Source organism: Phocoena phocoena, chromosome 4, assembly GCF_963924675.1.
Source record: "Phocoena phocoena chromosome 4, mPhoPho1.1, whole genome shotgun sequence".
NCBI lineage: Eukaryota > Metazoa > Chordata > Mammalia > Artiodactyla > Phocoenidae > Phocoena > Phocoena phocoena.
In genome coordinates this window covers 20,700,774-20,715,451 of record NC_089222.1, presented here as the reverse complement: position 1 = coordinate 20,715,451, position 14,678 = coordinate 20,700,774, and positions in this window count along the sequence as shown.

Here is a 14,678-nt window from a genome sequence, read left to right as displayed (position 1 = left end):
TCCTGGATTCCCATCAGGCTGGTTCTTTGTAGGGTGGGAACGTAATACCTGGTAGTGTGGGGTGGCAGTGTGCTGTAGGTTCAGTTAACAAAATGTTTGTCAGGTGATTCGAGGTTAATTAACAGCTTTTATTTTGCTGATAAGAACATAACAGAAAGAAAGTATGCGACAGTTAACACACTAGCACCTTTATTTTATAAAAGATTTTTAATACCAGATGAATAAGATTGAGTTACTCTTAGACTAGAAGACCTAACTTCCCAAGAATTGGCCCCTCACAATGACACGCACCCCTCGTTTTCTTCATTCATTTCAAAACGAGGTGGACAAATGAAGACCTGATTATGGACCAGCTCTGATCCCTAGCCTGGCACTCGGGAACTGTAGTTTGTATCTGTGGACCATATATTATATGATTGCATGATTCAATAGGAAAAAAGAAAATGTAATGAGTTGTATCTTCTGAGATAACTTCAATAATGAGCTTAACTTATGCATGTAAGGATGATAATGATTGGAAGTTTATAATAGGTTGGTGGCTACAACCTGAAAAAGGTTTTTACCACTTAAAAATCCGAACCCACAATTTAGGAAGTAGAAGATACTTTTGATCTCATGGCTGGAATCTGATAGTGTTGTGAAACTGAGATACACATGAGACCATTTTCAATTTTGGAAAATCTAAAGTGAAATGACATTATAATAAGTTGATTTACACACTGTTATCAATTCTAAGTTTATAGGGAATTGAAGTAAAGCAAACTCTAAAGTCAACAAAACCTCAGCTGTGGTTCTACACTTTTTTCTCTTCCTTGTGTGTGTCCCCTGCCAGTTTCTGAGGGGAGCTACTGAGATCCTCCAAGTCTTCTCTAAGAGGAAGGGATGTGGAAAGAATCATTCATACCTGCCTGGACTATTCTCTGTCTGTTCTCATGCCTGTCTCATTTACATACCCGTCTCCCTGGAGGTAATGGTGCAGGTTCCATGTTAGAATAATAGACAGAAGAAGACAGAGCTGCCAGGCACTAACATTTGCTAAGTTCTTTAGGAAGGAGGACATGTCATTGATCCTTGTATCCCCTGTTTCTACAGAGAGCAGACACTCCCCATCTGATAAGCCCAACTGGGCCAATTCTAAGTCAGTTATTGTGCCAGGAGTGTCTTCATAGCGTATGAAGACACACCTGATGATGAGACAAGAGAGAAGAACCAACATAAGCAAGGAAAGAGACATATTTCCAAGGGATAGAAAGGACTCAGGATAAAGGTCTGAGGGGGGTGAATGGAGGACCTGAACCGGGATGAGCTGAATTGTTGCTGCAATAGCTGGTCAGTGTTAGGCTCTTGTAGAAATGGAGATGTGTTCCATACTCAACAGAGCCCATCAGCATCATGGATCAAATAAATGGATGGTCTGAGGGAGTAGAGAGCTGCCCTCTGCTCACTGATTCCATGATTTGACCACAGTCAGAGATCTTACAGAGGAGAACTTGGGCCCAATAGCTGATCACTAAGGGTCCATTGAGCCCCAAGATTCTAGAGCCTTTTCTTTGCCTTGGTTCAGCACAATAGTTATTCAGAGAAAGTGCTTTGAATTCCTGACCAGGAGTGGTATGTTGACTTAGAAGCTGCCACTGCTTGTTTTATTTTGTGCAGGATCAGCCCACGGGTGCCTACCACACAGTGGCACTGTGGGCCAGAGTGGATGGCTCATGAGGACTTTTCAATGACACGTGGACCTTTCTGCAAGAGATAACCAGGGCTCTTCCAGGCTGCACCACCACTCAGGACAGGTGGGCAGGACTTGGCAAATTGTCTTATTCAGCCAGGCAACTCTCCTATCATTAAAAGAACAAAAATCAAGAACCTTTGAAGGTAGGTATTAGAACAGGGACTTGTCCTGCTTTCCTGCTTACCCTTGTGTTGCCAAGGCCTAGCAGAGCGTCTTGCACCAAAAAGGCAATCAACAAATACCGATGGGTTTCCACAACCTGTGTTCTCAAGGAGACTCACTGTCAGGAAGTTTCTCCATCCTGGAAGTATCCAACACACAGGGCAATCCCACACGGAAAAGTCCTTATGACCTTTTTGCGTCCTCAGCTGCTGTACTGTCCCTCATTTTGTTTATAGGTACATCTAATTGATTTGCTTATAGCTGCTTCATCCCAGGCCTCATTCCTTCAATGTGTTAGATATACCCAGTCATAACTGAATCTCTGCCTCAGCTGACATGCCTTTGAGTTGCCCTTGAACTGTCTGTCCCCTACTCTTCAATATTCCAGCACATATGCATACCACTATCACCACCACCATCTCCACCATCACCACCACCTACACCATCACTGCCACCACCACCGCCACCACCATCGCCATCACCACCACCACCATCACCACCACCATCTCCTCCACCATCACCATCACCACCACCTCCTTCATCATCACGACCACCACCACCACCACCACCATCACTACCACCTCTTCAACCATCACCACCACCGCCGCTGTCATCACCACCACTATCATCACCGCCTCCACAGCCACCACCATTGTATATTTATCCATGTAACTCTGGGGATTGTCACTCATTTGTGAACACATCTTCTATTGTAGACAGAGTGGAAAGAGCCTGAAGAAGGGAGCTCGGAGCACTGATTCAAATTCTGACAGCCACAGACCTGTTTTGTGACCTTGGGAAAGTCACGTGACATTTTGTTTTCTCACCTGTGAAGTGAGAAGTTAGGCAGAGCCATCTTCTAGACTTACAGTATTGTATAATCCCATGAGTGCCTTAGGCTTTAGAAATTCACTTTTACCTTTAAAAAGGTTAGTCAATTTACTAATTATAACCTGAAAGTCCTTTTGATATTTAAAAAAATCCTCTTGCTTTCTCTTTGTTCTTTGAAAATTTAGAGCTGCCTCATTTCATAATGCCTGAAGCCTATATTTATAATCAGCATCTATTTCATGGTTCCGAGCCGTTTTTCACGTAATTGTCTTTTTTTTTTTTTTTTTTTGGTTTTGGAATTAGTTCTTTTGTGGTTAATGTATAGCAGAAACAAAATGACTTTAAAAAAAGCCCTTTGGGAAATATGGGGTTCACAGCTGTATTACTAGAGGCACACAGCACTGAGAGAGAACTAGGTCTCAGAAGGGAAAGCAGCCCCATTCTGGGGAGAGAGAGAAAGGAGCAGCCGAGGCCAGAGGCTGGTGTTGTGCCTGAAATTTGCAGTGGTGTAGACAGTAGTTTGAGGGTGGCCTGGAATAAGCCAGAAAATGGTAGTCTGGACTCCAGAGGGGAAGGGAAGACTATGTCCAGTGAGAAGACTATGTCCAGTGAGACCGGCAGGGGGCGACAGATCACAGAGCACCGGTAGGGTGAGAGCTGAGGGTGGGTCCGGCGGAGGCTCTGCGTTTATGTGGGGCATTCCAGACACTCCAGGAAAGAACGGCCCTTGCCTGGCACCCACAGATGGGTAGATTTAGGTACATTTGGGCTTCACATGTAAATTCTGAGAGAGCTGAAAAGTTTAGGGAGGGTACTGCAGCAAAGAATGGGACTTCCTATTAGTCAAGGGCATAGGGGTTTGGAGCATCAATATTTGGAGTGTGGCTGTGTATAAATGATCACATGATTTCTACTCAACGGCTGCTGCAGGCTAGGTGGCAAATATACTTTTTTTACAAATTTATTTTATTTATTTATTTTTGGCTGTGTTGGGTCTTTGTTGCCTCTTGCAGGCTTTCTTTAGTTGAGGTGAGCGGGGGCTACTCTTCGTTGCAGTGTGTGGGCTTCTCATTGCGGTGGCTTCTTTTGTTGTGGAGCACGGGCTCTAGGCGTGCGGGCTTCAGTAGTTGTGGCACGCAGGCTCAGTAGTTGTGGCTCGCGGGCTTTAGAGTGCAGGCTCAGTAGTTGTGGTGCACGGGCCTAGTTGCTCTGCGGCATGTGGGATCTTCCTGGACCAGGGCTCGACCCCGTGTCCCCGGCATTGGCGGCGGATTCTTAACCACTGCACCACCAGGGAAGCCCTATACTTGGTTTTAATACTCCTTGAACGTGTATATATTTCTCATTCTAGATGTGGATTCAGGCATTCTCAGTACATTCTTTAGTCACATAGGTGGTTGAAAGTTTCCCTGTAGAAGGGGTTTAAGGGTGACGATCTGATTTGGGGGGCCCAAGGCATTAGAGTCGGTGAAAATGGAAGATAAAAAGATTTCATTCTCATTCTTAAATGATAGAATACTTAGGTGTAGAGAAGTAGGATAATTGTTTTCCATCATTGTGTTAAAAGATGTGATTCCACTGTGTTCTAGAAAATCTATTATCACTCCAAATGCCATTGCTTTGTAGTCAATCTGTCTTTTTTCTTGATTTAAGTTTAAGATGTTCTCTTTATTGCTGCAATTCTACATTTTCATCACTGTGTTTGTAAGTTTGGATTCATTTGTTTTTTTCTATCTTTATTAAGATACAGTATGAATTTAAGTTGGAGGATTTATATCTTTAAAAAACTTTAAAAGTTGCAGTATTCTAAACATAAAGATAATTAACTGGACTTTACAGAAACTGATCTAGGATTTTTTATTCTGCATATGGTTGGCTAGTTCCTTCCACAAACAGATAATAGCAGCTGACACTGATGGAGCACTTATTGTACAATAAGTACCTTGATGAGAGTTACTGTTATTCCCCCATTTTACAGAATGGAGTACTGAGGCTCAGATAGGTTCAAGGTCACATGACTATACATGGTAGAGGGAGAGTTTGAATGTAGGGCAATTTGCTTTAGCAACTACTGTTCTTGCTATACTTCCTCTTGATATTAGCCTCAAGTTTTCAAACCTTTAGTGTGCTTATTTTTCTTTTTTAAAATTTATTTTTATTCTATTTGGGGCGGCTCTTAGGGGACTAATAAATACTAGTTGAAGGGGACAAAAGTCTCCACTCATGACCAGGTTCTCCTGTCCTCAGGTTTGAATGCACTTTCCCAAGCATGTTTCTGCCCAGCTCTTTCCCACAAACCTTCCTCCTCTACCTTAGAAAGATGCACTCCTGCCCAGGGAACCTCTAGGGTGTACAGGGCCCTGAGCAAATATTTTTCATAAAGCTGTCTATGAAAACTATTTGATTAAGACAAAGAAATTGCAGTTAATTTAAATTAATTTTAAAGAATTTAAAATCCATGGGCATGGGCTCATGTGACATAGTGATTTATTGTTGGCAATATAGAAAAATAGGGGGAGCAGAGGTACTTATGGATTTGTTTATTGTCCAGTTGGTGCATGTGAAGACTCTCTGTAGTGTTCTGGCACCATCTCATCCTGTTCAGGTCCAGGAAACATTCTTCATGTTCTTTATTGTCAAATGCACCATTCCTGGCTAATTTCATACTCCTCATTATGAGGAAAAGGTAACAATGCTGTTATTGCTCCCACTGCTGTGGCTGTTTGTACTGAAACAATGTAGATCTGCTCATTCCCGCAGTTCCCTGATATCAGCTATTTAGTGACGGTGATATCACTGCTTATGATGCTGCCTCTGCATCAGGCCACCTGTGAATACTGGCTTCCAACGACTCTCAAATGTTGCCTGCTTCGTGGTTGAGGAGCACAAAAACAGATCTTACCCGGAGTATACAGGAAAATGAGAATGATAGATCTCTGGTCTTGTTACCTTTACCATTTGGAATTTTTTAACCTGAAGGTAGACCACATCTTCTTTTTTTAAAAAAATTAATTAATTTATTTTTGGCTGCGTTGGGTCTTCGTTGCTGCATGCGGGCTCTCTCTAGTTGTGGCGAGCGGGGGCTACTCTTCGTTGCGGTGCGCGGGCTTCTCATTGCGGTGGCTTCTCTTGTTGCAGAGCACGGGCTCTAGGCACGTGGACTTCAGTAGTTGTGGCACGCGGGTTCAGTAGTTGTGGCTTGTGGGCTCTAGAGTGCAGGCTCAGTAGTTGTGGAGCATGGGCTTCGTTGCTCTGTGGCACGTGGGATCTTCCTGGACCAGGGCTCGAACCCGTGTCCCCTGCATTGGCAAGCGGGTTCTTAACCACTGGGCCACCAAGGAAGTCCCTAGACCACATCTTCTGACCACGTCTTCTCTTGAAATTTTTAGGCTTTAATCACTGCCTTCATAGGATGTGATCTCGTTCAACGTAGACACACCTTTGCCTGCAGGGACGATGGACGAGGGGCCTGTGAGTGGAGTGAGAAAAGCGAGGCACATACCTTGTATGAGGCATGTCCATCTGTCCTCTACCGTGGGGGAAGACTGAGCAGGAGAGCGCAATGTCGCCGCATGGATTAGGAGCAAGCGAGGACATCAATTAAAGCGCCCCCTGGTGTTGCAGAGCGGCAATCTCAAGAGGCTTCAGGGGATGTAGGTGAGACCATCCCCAGAGGACGGCTGGGCGTGAGGCATGGAGCCGGTGAGGGCTTGGGAGACCTCCCTGGGCGCCAGCAGCTGGGGACACATAGGAGTGACACCTGCTGCTGTCCGATGTTGTAGGTCTGAGGCGGCACTGAGCATAGAACATGGAGGAGGGGGGAGGGTTGACACACTGGCCCTGAACTTATTCTGTGGAATATGTGAGTGTCACCCCAACTCAGCATGTTAACACCATTTTAGGGGCCCAGTCTTGCATGATCTCACAAAGAAATACTGTAAGTAGGAAGGGTAAGCTGCTGGCCTGGCTGCTGTCCTAAAACGGGACACGTAGGCATGTTCCAGAGCTCCTTTGGGCATCCGACATCCCCACATCCAGGGTAGAGAGTCAGCACTGAGAAGGGGAGAAACAGGGATGGAGTTCTCTGTGTCCTGGTCTGGGCTTGAGGCGTCTTCTCAGACGGCACTGCTGGCCCCAGCCAGTTCCAGGCCCTGAGGGGTGCTTAGAAAATGTCAAGGAAGAAGCAGGGCCCCGTGAGGCCCGGGCCACTTGCCTGCTCAGGCCTAAGCCATGTACCGCTGCTGCTAATCTCCTCACGACGGTGACCACATCCACATTTGCGGTTGTAGCGTCAGCTCTAGGCCTCTGCACACTGGACACAGGAAGCTAGGTTGTGCTGAGTTCTGGTTTGGTGGATGAGGATGGACCTCTAATTTAAATCTTCTATTTGGTATGATCACTTCTTTTACCATTTGATCTGTACTGTTGTGAAAACAAGCAACTATTTTGTTCTTGACTTACAGCCTGAACCCATAATAAGGAAAGGATGTTTCTTCCAGCTGCAGAGGTCTGCCCTGACCTTGTCCTCACAGGGCTCCATTACCGGATGGAGGAGCTTTTCTTTCTTGCTTCAAATGGCAATCTTCCATTAAATGTTTGTTCTTTGCTCACCTGAGGGAGGTCTCTTGCCTTGTATAAGCTCTTTCAAATCTGGAGGTACCCTCTAGTGAGTATGAATGTCTGTGTAATCGTGTTTTGGGGGCTGTTGTGGTCATTATTGTTTTGTCTTTTGCCAATTATTCCTGTGACAAAGCATATATATATGCTTTATATGTATGTAGGTTTGGGTGTGTTTCATAGAACAGTAGGTGCTGGATTCCTAATTTAACAGAAGAGGAAATGAATGTTCTGAGTGACCTGACCAGACCAGAGTCCACAGCAAGGATCTATACCCTGGAATCACATATTGAGACTGCCGACTAAAGAAAAATGCAAGCATAAAAGTTGTGAGTTATGTTTTATTCGGGGACCTTACTGAGGACTAAAGCCTGGGAAGGCAGCCTCTCAGATAGCTCCGAGGAACAGCTCCAAAAAGGTAAGGGAGGAGCCAGGTTATATAGGAGCTTTTGCTGAAAAAATCAAAAAGCAAAGACAAACCAAACATGGGGTAGAACATCAAAAGATTACTGCTAATCACAAAAGACAGACGACTCAAGTTAATGTTTTTAGTGCTTTTTTGTGGGGGGGGGCGGTTACACAGGCCTCTCACTGTTGTGGCCTCTCCCGTTGCGGAGCACAGGCTCCGGACACGCAGACTCAGCGGCCATGGCTCACGGGCCCAGCCGCTCCGCGGCATGTGGGATCTTCCCAGACCGGGGCACGAACCCGTGTTCCCTGCATCGGCAGGCAGACTCTCAACCACTGCGCCACCAGGGAAGCCCAGTGCTCTTTTATGTATGGGAAGATGCAAGAATCTGGGCTCATTGAAATTATTCCTTAGATTTGCATCTTAACTATCTAGGGCCAGTATCCTGTTTTCCTTCATCCAGAATTCCCTTCATAGAGTACTAACGGGGGTGGCTGCAGTGGCCGATGACTTGATGGTGGGCAGCATTTGTTGTTTAATGGAATGACAGACAACATTTTTCTATAGGCAACGGGATAGCATCCTGAGATCCACACCCGGGATCATACTTTGGTAAGCCTGGGTTTCTCATGCTTCTTTTTTTTTTTTTTTTGCGGTACGCGGGCGTCTCATTGCTGTGGCCCCTCCCATTGTGGAGCACAGGCTCTGGACGCGCAGGCTCAGCGGCCGTGGCTCACGGGCCCAGCTGCTCCGCGGCCTGTGGGATCTTCCCAGACCGGGGCATGAACCCGTGTCCCCTGCTTCGGCAGGCGGACTCTCAACCACTGCACCACCAGGGAAGCCCTCTCATGCTTAAGCCCACAAGCAATTGGTGTTGCCACAAGGTTCTCCAAACCCCCGGAAAACTAAGGCACATCTTCCTGGGTTATCAATTTTATTTAAATATCTGAGGGGATAAAGGTTAAGCATTTTAACTGGCAAATAATTTTAACCCTTAAAACATTACAACAAATACAGATATATTAAAGAGCAGAACGTGATGTGCACAAGAGTCCCTCTCTGGAGCTCTAATTGGGTGTGGGCCCTCCAGGCCTCCTGGACAAGTTTCCCAAAGCTGAACTTCTCTCTCTTTTTTTTTTTAATGTTTAAAAAATATTTTTGAGATATAATTCATATAACATAAACATCACAACTTTAAAGTGTACAAGTCAATAGTTTTTAGTATATTCACAATGTTGCACAGCCATCCCCACTATTACCCTCTTTTTGAGGGGTTCTTTCGTGAAACAGTTTGGGATGCTACCTCCCTGCCGCTCTTCCTCCAGAGAAGAACTCACAGCATCAGTGACAGGAGGTAGGGAAAAATTCTTATTTGTGAGGGTGGCTTTTGGGGATGCATTTTCAGTTCCTATCAAGTCCTTCCACCTAGGCAATCCTCTCTATTTGGGAGACAGCCTGTTCCTCGAGTATTCATGCTGTGCTGTGGATGGATTATCACTAAAAGAATCAAGGATGAAGCCTTCCTGCCATAGAAATGACCAAATCACAAAGAACTAAACAGCTTAGAAACTGTGAAAACTTCTGAGAGAATAGTAGGGGCTGGACTTGCTTTAATCAGGTTTCAATGCAGAGACAGGTGTCCTGTCAATTCCCTCATTCAGGGACACATTTGTGGTGACATTAACAAAATCAGCATTCCCTGGAGACCCACAAAAGCCTGATCCAATGTGAGTTTCTGCCTTTCTGTAAAGATTTGTGGTGGGACGCCAAGCAGTTTAGATAATGGCCTTCTTCTCACTGAAGATGCCCGTGGCTATTCCATGGGGCCAGATCCGTGGTTATGTTGTTTTTCACTTTTCATGCAAATTCACAAGCAGGCTTGAACTATGGTGGCTTCTCTTGGCATTCCTGCCCAGTATCTGCCCTGAATGAGGACTTGATTTTGCCTCTGCTTTGGGATTTTCTCTTCTTACAGACTTCCTGGAGATTCTTGAGACAAACACATGCCTTCTCAAAGCCATATAGCAAAATCCTGTTAACTTAGGTCCTAGATTTCATACCCACTGCAAATTCTGAGAACTTGGGGTGGAGGAAAATGGCACCTGCCTCTTTGATAAATGGTAATTTGCAAAGCTGTGAATAACAATAATTATTCTTTATAGGCTAGTACCATGTGCTAGATGCTTTACACGTATTTTTTTTTTTTTTTAAACATCTTTATTGGGGTATAATTGCTTTACAATGGTGTGTTAGTTTCTGCTTTACAACAAAGTGAATCAGCTATACATATACATATGTTCCCATATGTCTTCCCTCTTGCGTCTCCCTCCCTCCCACTCTCCCCATCCCACCCCTCCAGGCTGTCACAAAGCACCGAGCTAATATCCCTGTGCCTTGCGGCTGCTTCCCCCCAGCTATCTACCTTACTACGTTTGTTAGTGTGTATATGTCCATGACTCTCCCTCGCCCTGTCAAAACTCACCCTTCCCCCTCCCTATATCCCCAAGTCCGCTCTCCAGTAGGTCTGCGTCTTTATTCCTATCCTACCCCTAGGTTCTTCATGACATTTTTTTCCCTTAAATTCCATATATATGTGTTAGCATACGGTATTTGTCTTTTTCTTTCTGACTTACTTCACTCTGTATGACAGATTCTAGGTCTATCCATCTCATTACAAATAGCTCAATTTCATTTCTTTTTAAGGCTGAGTAATATTCCATTGTGTATATGTGCCACATCTTCTTTATCCATTCATCCGATGATGGGCGCTTAGGTTGTTTCCATGTCCTGGCTATTGTAAATAGAGCTGCAATGAACATTTTGGTACATGACTCTCTTTGAATTTTGGTTTTCTCAGGGTATATGCCAAGTAGTGGGATTGCTGGGTCATATGGTAATTCTATTTGTAGTTTTTTAAGGAACCTCCATACTGTTCTCCACAGTGGCTGAACCAATTCACATTCTCACCAGCAGTGCAAGAGTGTCCCCTTTTCTCCACACCCTCTCCAGCATTTATTGTTTCTTGATTTTTTGATGATGGCCATTCTGACTGGTGTGAGATGATATCTCATTGTAGTTTTGATTTGCATTTCTCTAATGATTAATGATGTTGAGCATTCTTTCATGTGTTTGTTGGCATTCTGTATATCTTCTTTGGAGAAATGTCTATTTAGGTCTTCTGCCCATTTTTGGATGGGGTTGTTTGTTTTTTTGTTATTGAGCTGCATGAGCTGCTTGTAAATTTTGGAGGTTAATCCTTTGTCAGTTGCTTCATTTGCAAATGTTTTCTCCCATTCTGAGGGTTGTCTTTTGGTCTTGGTTATGGTTTCCTTTGCTGTGCAAAAGCTTTGAAGTTTCATTAGGTCCCATTTGTTTATTTTTGTTTTTATTTCCATTACTCTAGGAGGTGGGTCAGAAAGGATCTTGCTGTGATTTATGTCATAGAGTGTTCTTCCTATGTTTTCTTCTAAGAGTTTGATAGTTTCTGGCCTTACATTTAGGTCTTTAATCCATTTTGAGCTTATTTTTGTGTATGGTGTTAGGGAGTGATCTAATCTCATACTTTTACATGTACCTGTCCAGTTTTCCCAGCACCATTTATTGAAGAGGCTGTCCTTTCTCCACTGTACATTCCTGCCTCCTTTATCAAAGATAAGGTGTCCATATGTGCGTGGGTTTATCTCTGGGCTTTCTATCCTGTTCCACTGATCTATCTTTCTGTTTTTGTGCCAGTACCATACTGTCTTGATTACTGTTGCTTTGTAATATAGTCTGAAGTCAGGGAGCCTTATTCCTCCAGCTCCTTTTTTCGTTCTAAAGATTGCTTTGGCTATTCGGGGTCTTTTGTGTTTCCATACAAATTGCGAAATTTTTTGTTCTAGTTCTGTGAAAAATGCCAGTGGTAGTTTGATAGGGATTGCATTGAATCTGTAGATTGCTTTGGGTAGTAGAGTCATTTTCACAATGTTGATTCTTCCCATCCAAGAACATGGTATATCTCTCCATCTATTTGTATCATCTTTAATTTCTTTCATCAGTGTCTTATAATTTTCTGCATACAGGTCTTTCGTATCCTTAGGTAGGTTTATTCCTAGATATTTTATTCTTTTTGTTGCAATGGTAAATGGGAGTGTTTTCTTGATTTCACTTTCAGATTTTTCATCATTAGTATATAGGAATGCCAGAGATTTCTGTGCATTAATTTTGTATCCTGCTACTTTACCGAATTCATTGATTAGCTCTAGTAGTTTTCTGGTAGCATCTTTAGGATTCTCTATGTATAGTATCATGTCATCTGCAAACAGTGACAGCTTTACTTCTTCTTTTCCGATTTGGATTCCTTTTATTTCCTTTTCTTCTCTGATTGCTGTGGCTAAAACTTCCAAAACTATGTTGAATAAGAGTGGTGAGAGTGGGCAACCTTGTCTTGTTCCTGATCTTAGTGGAAATGCTTTCAGTTTTTCACCATTGAGGATGATGTTTGCTGTGGGCTTGTCATATATGGCTTTTATTATGTTTAGGAAAGTTCCCTCTATGCCTACTTTCTGGAGGGTTTTTATCATAAATGGGTGTTGAATTTTGTCGAAAGCTTTCTCTGCATCTATTGAGATGATCATATGGTTTTTCTCCTTCAATTTGTTAATATGGTTTATCACATTGATTTGCGTATATTGAAGAATCCTTGCATTCCTGGAATAAACCCCACTTGATCATGGTGTATGATCCTTTTAATGTGCTGTTGGATTCTGTTTGCTAGTATTTTGTTGAGGATTTTTGCATCTATGTTAATCAGTGATATTGGCCTGTAGTTTTCTTTCTTTGTGACATCCTTGTCTGGTTTTGGTATCAAGGTGATGGTGGCTTCGTAGAAGGAATTTGGGAGTGTTCCTCCCTCTGCTATATTTTGGAAGAGTTTGAGAAGGATAGGTGTTAGCTCTTCTCTAAACGTTTGATAGAATTCACCTGTGAAGCCATCTGGTCCTGGGCTTTTGTTTGTTGGAAGGTTTTTAATCACAGTTTCAATTTCAGTGCTTGTGATTGGTCTGTTCATATTTTCTATTTCTTCCTGATTCAGTCTTGGCAGGTTGTGCATTTCTAAGAATTTGTCCATTTCTTCCAGATTGTCCATTTTATTGGCATAGAGTTGCTTGTAGTAATCTCTCATGATTTTTTTTATTTCTGCAGTGTCAGTTGTTACTTCTCCTTTTTCATTTCTAATTCTATTGATTTGAGTCTTCTCCCTTTTTTTCTTGATGAGTCTGGCTAGTGGTTTATCTATTTTGTTTATCTTCTCAAAGAACCAGCTTTTAGTTTTATTGATCTTTGCTATTGTTTCCTTCATTTCTTTTTCATTTATTTCTGATCTGATTTTTATGATTTCTTTCCTTCTGCTAGCTTTGGGGTGTTTTTGTTCTTCTTTCTCTAATTGCTTGAGGTGCAAGGTTAGGTTGTTTATTCGAGATGTTTTCTGCTTCTTAAGGTGGGCTTGTATTGCTATAAACTTCCCCCTTAGAACTGCTTTTGCTGCATCCCATAGGTTTTGGGTCGTTGTGTCTCCATTGTCATTTGTTTCTAGGTATTTTTTTATTTCCTCTTTGATTTCTTCAGTGATCACTTCATTATTAAGTAGTGTATTGTTTAGCCTCCATGTGTTTGTATTTTTTACAGATCTTTTCCTGTAATTGATATCTAGTCTCATGGCGTTGTGGTCGGAAAAGATACTTGATACAATTTCAGTTTTCTTAAATTTACCAAGGCTTGATTTGTGACCCAAGATATGATCTATCCTGGAGAATGTTCCATGAGCACTTGAGAAAAATGTGTATTCTGTTGTTTTTGGATGGAGTGTCCTATAAATATCAATTAAGTCCATCTTGTTTAATGTATCATTTAAAGCTTGTGTTTCCTTATTTATTTTCATTTTGGATGATCTGTCCATGGGTGAAAGTGGGGTGTTAAAGTCCCCTACTATGAATGTGTTACTGTTGATCTCCCCTTTTATGGTTGTTAGTATTTGCCTTATGTATTGAGGTGCTCCTATGTTGGGTGCATAAATATTTACAATTGTTATATCTTCTTCTTGGATCGATCCCTTGATCATTATGTAGTGTCCTTCTTTGTCCCTTTTAATAGTCCTTATTTTAAAGTCTATTTTGTCTGATATGAGAATTGCTACTCCAGCTTTCTTTTGGTTTCCATTTGCATGGAATATCTTTTTCCATCCCCTTACTTTCAGTCTGTATGTGTCTCTAGTTCTGAAGTGGGTCTCTTGTAGACAGCATATATAAGGGTCTTGTTTTTGTATCCATTCAGCCAATCTGTGTCTTTTGGTGGGAGCATTTAGTCCGTTTACATTTAAGGTAATTATTGATATGTATGTTCCTATTTCCATTTTATATATTGTTTTGGGTTCGCTACTATAGGTCATTTCCTTCTCTTGTGTTTCGTGTCTAGAGAAGTTCCTTTAGCATTTGTTGTAAAGCTGGTTTGGTGGTGCTGAACTCTCTCAGCTTTTGCTTGTCTGTAAAGGTTTTAATTTCTCCATCAAATGTGAATGAGATCCTTGCTGGGTAGAGTAGTCTTGGTTTCAGGCTATTGTCCTTCATCACTTTCAGTATGTCCTGCCACTCCCTTCTGGCTTGTAGGGTTTCTGCTGAGAGATCAGCTGTTAACCTTATGGGGATTCCCTTGTGTGTTATTTGTTGTTTTTCCCTTGCTGCTTTTAATATGCTTTCTTTGTATTTAATTTTTGACAGTTTGATTAATATGTGTCTTGGCGTGTTTCTCCTTGTATTTATCCTGTATGGGACCCTCTGTGCTTCCTGGACTTGATTAACTATTTCCTTTCCCATATTAGGGAAGTTTTCAACTATAATCTCTTCAAATATTTTCTCAGTCCCTTTCTTTCTTTCTTCTTCTTCTGGAACC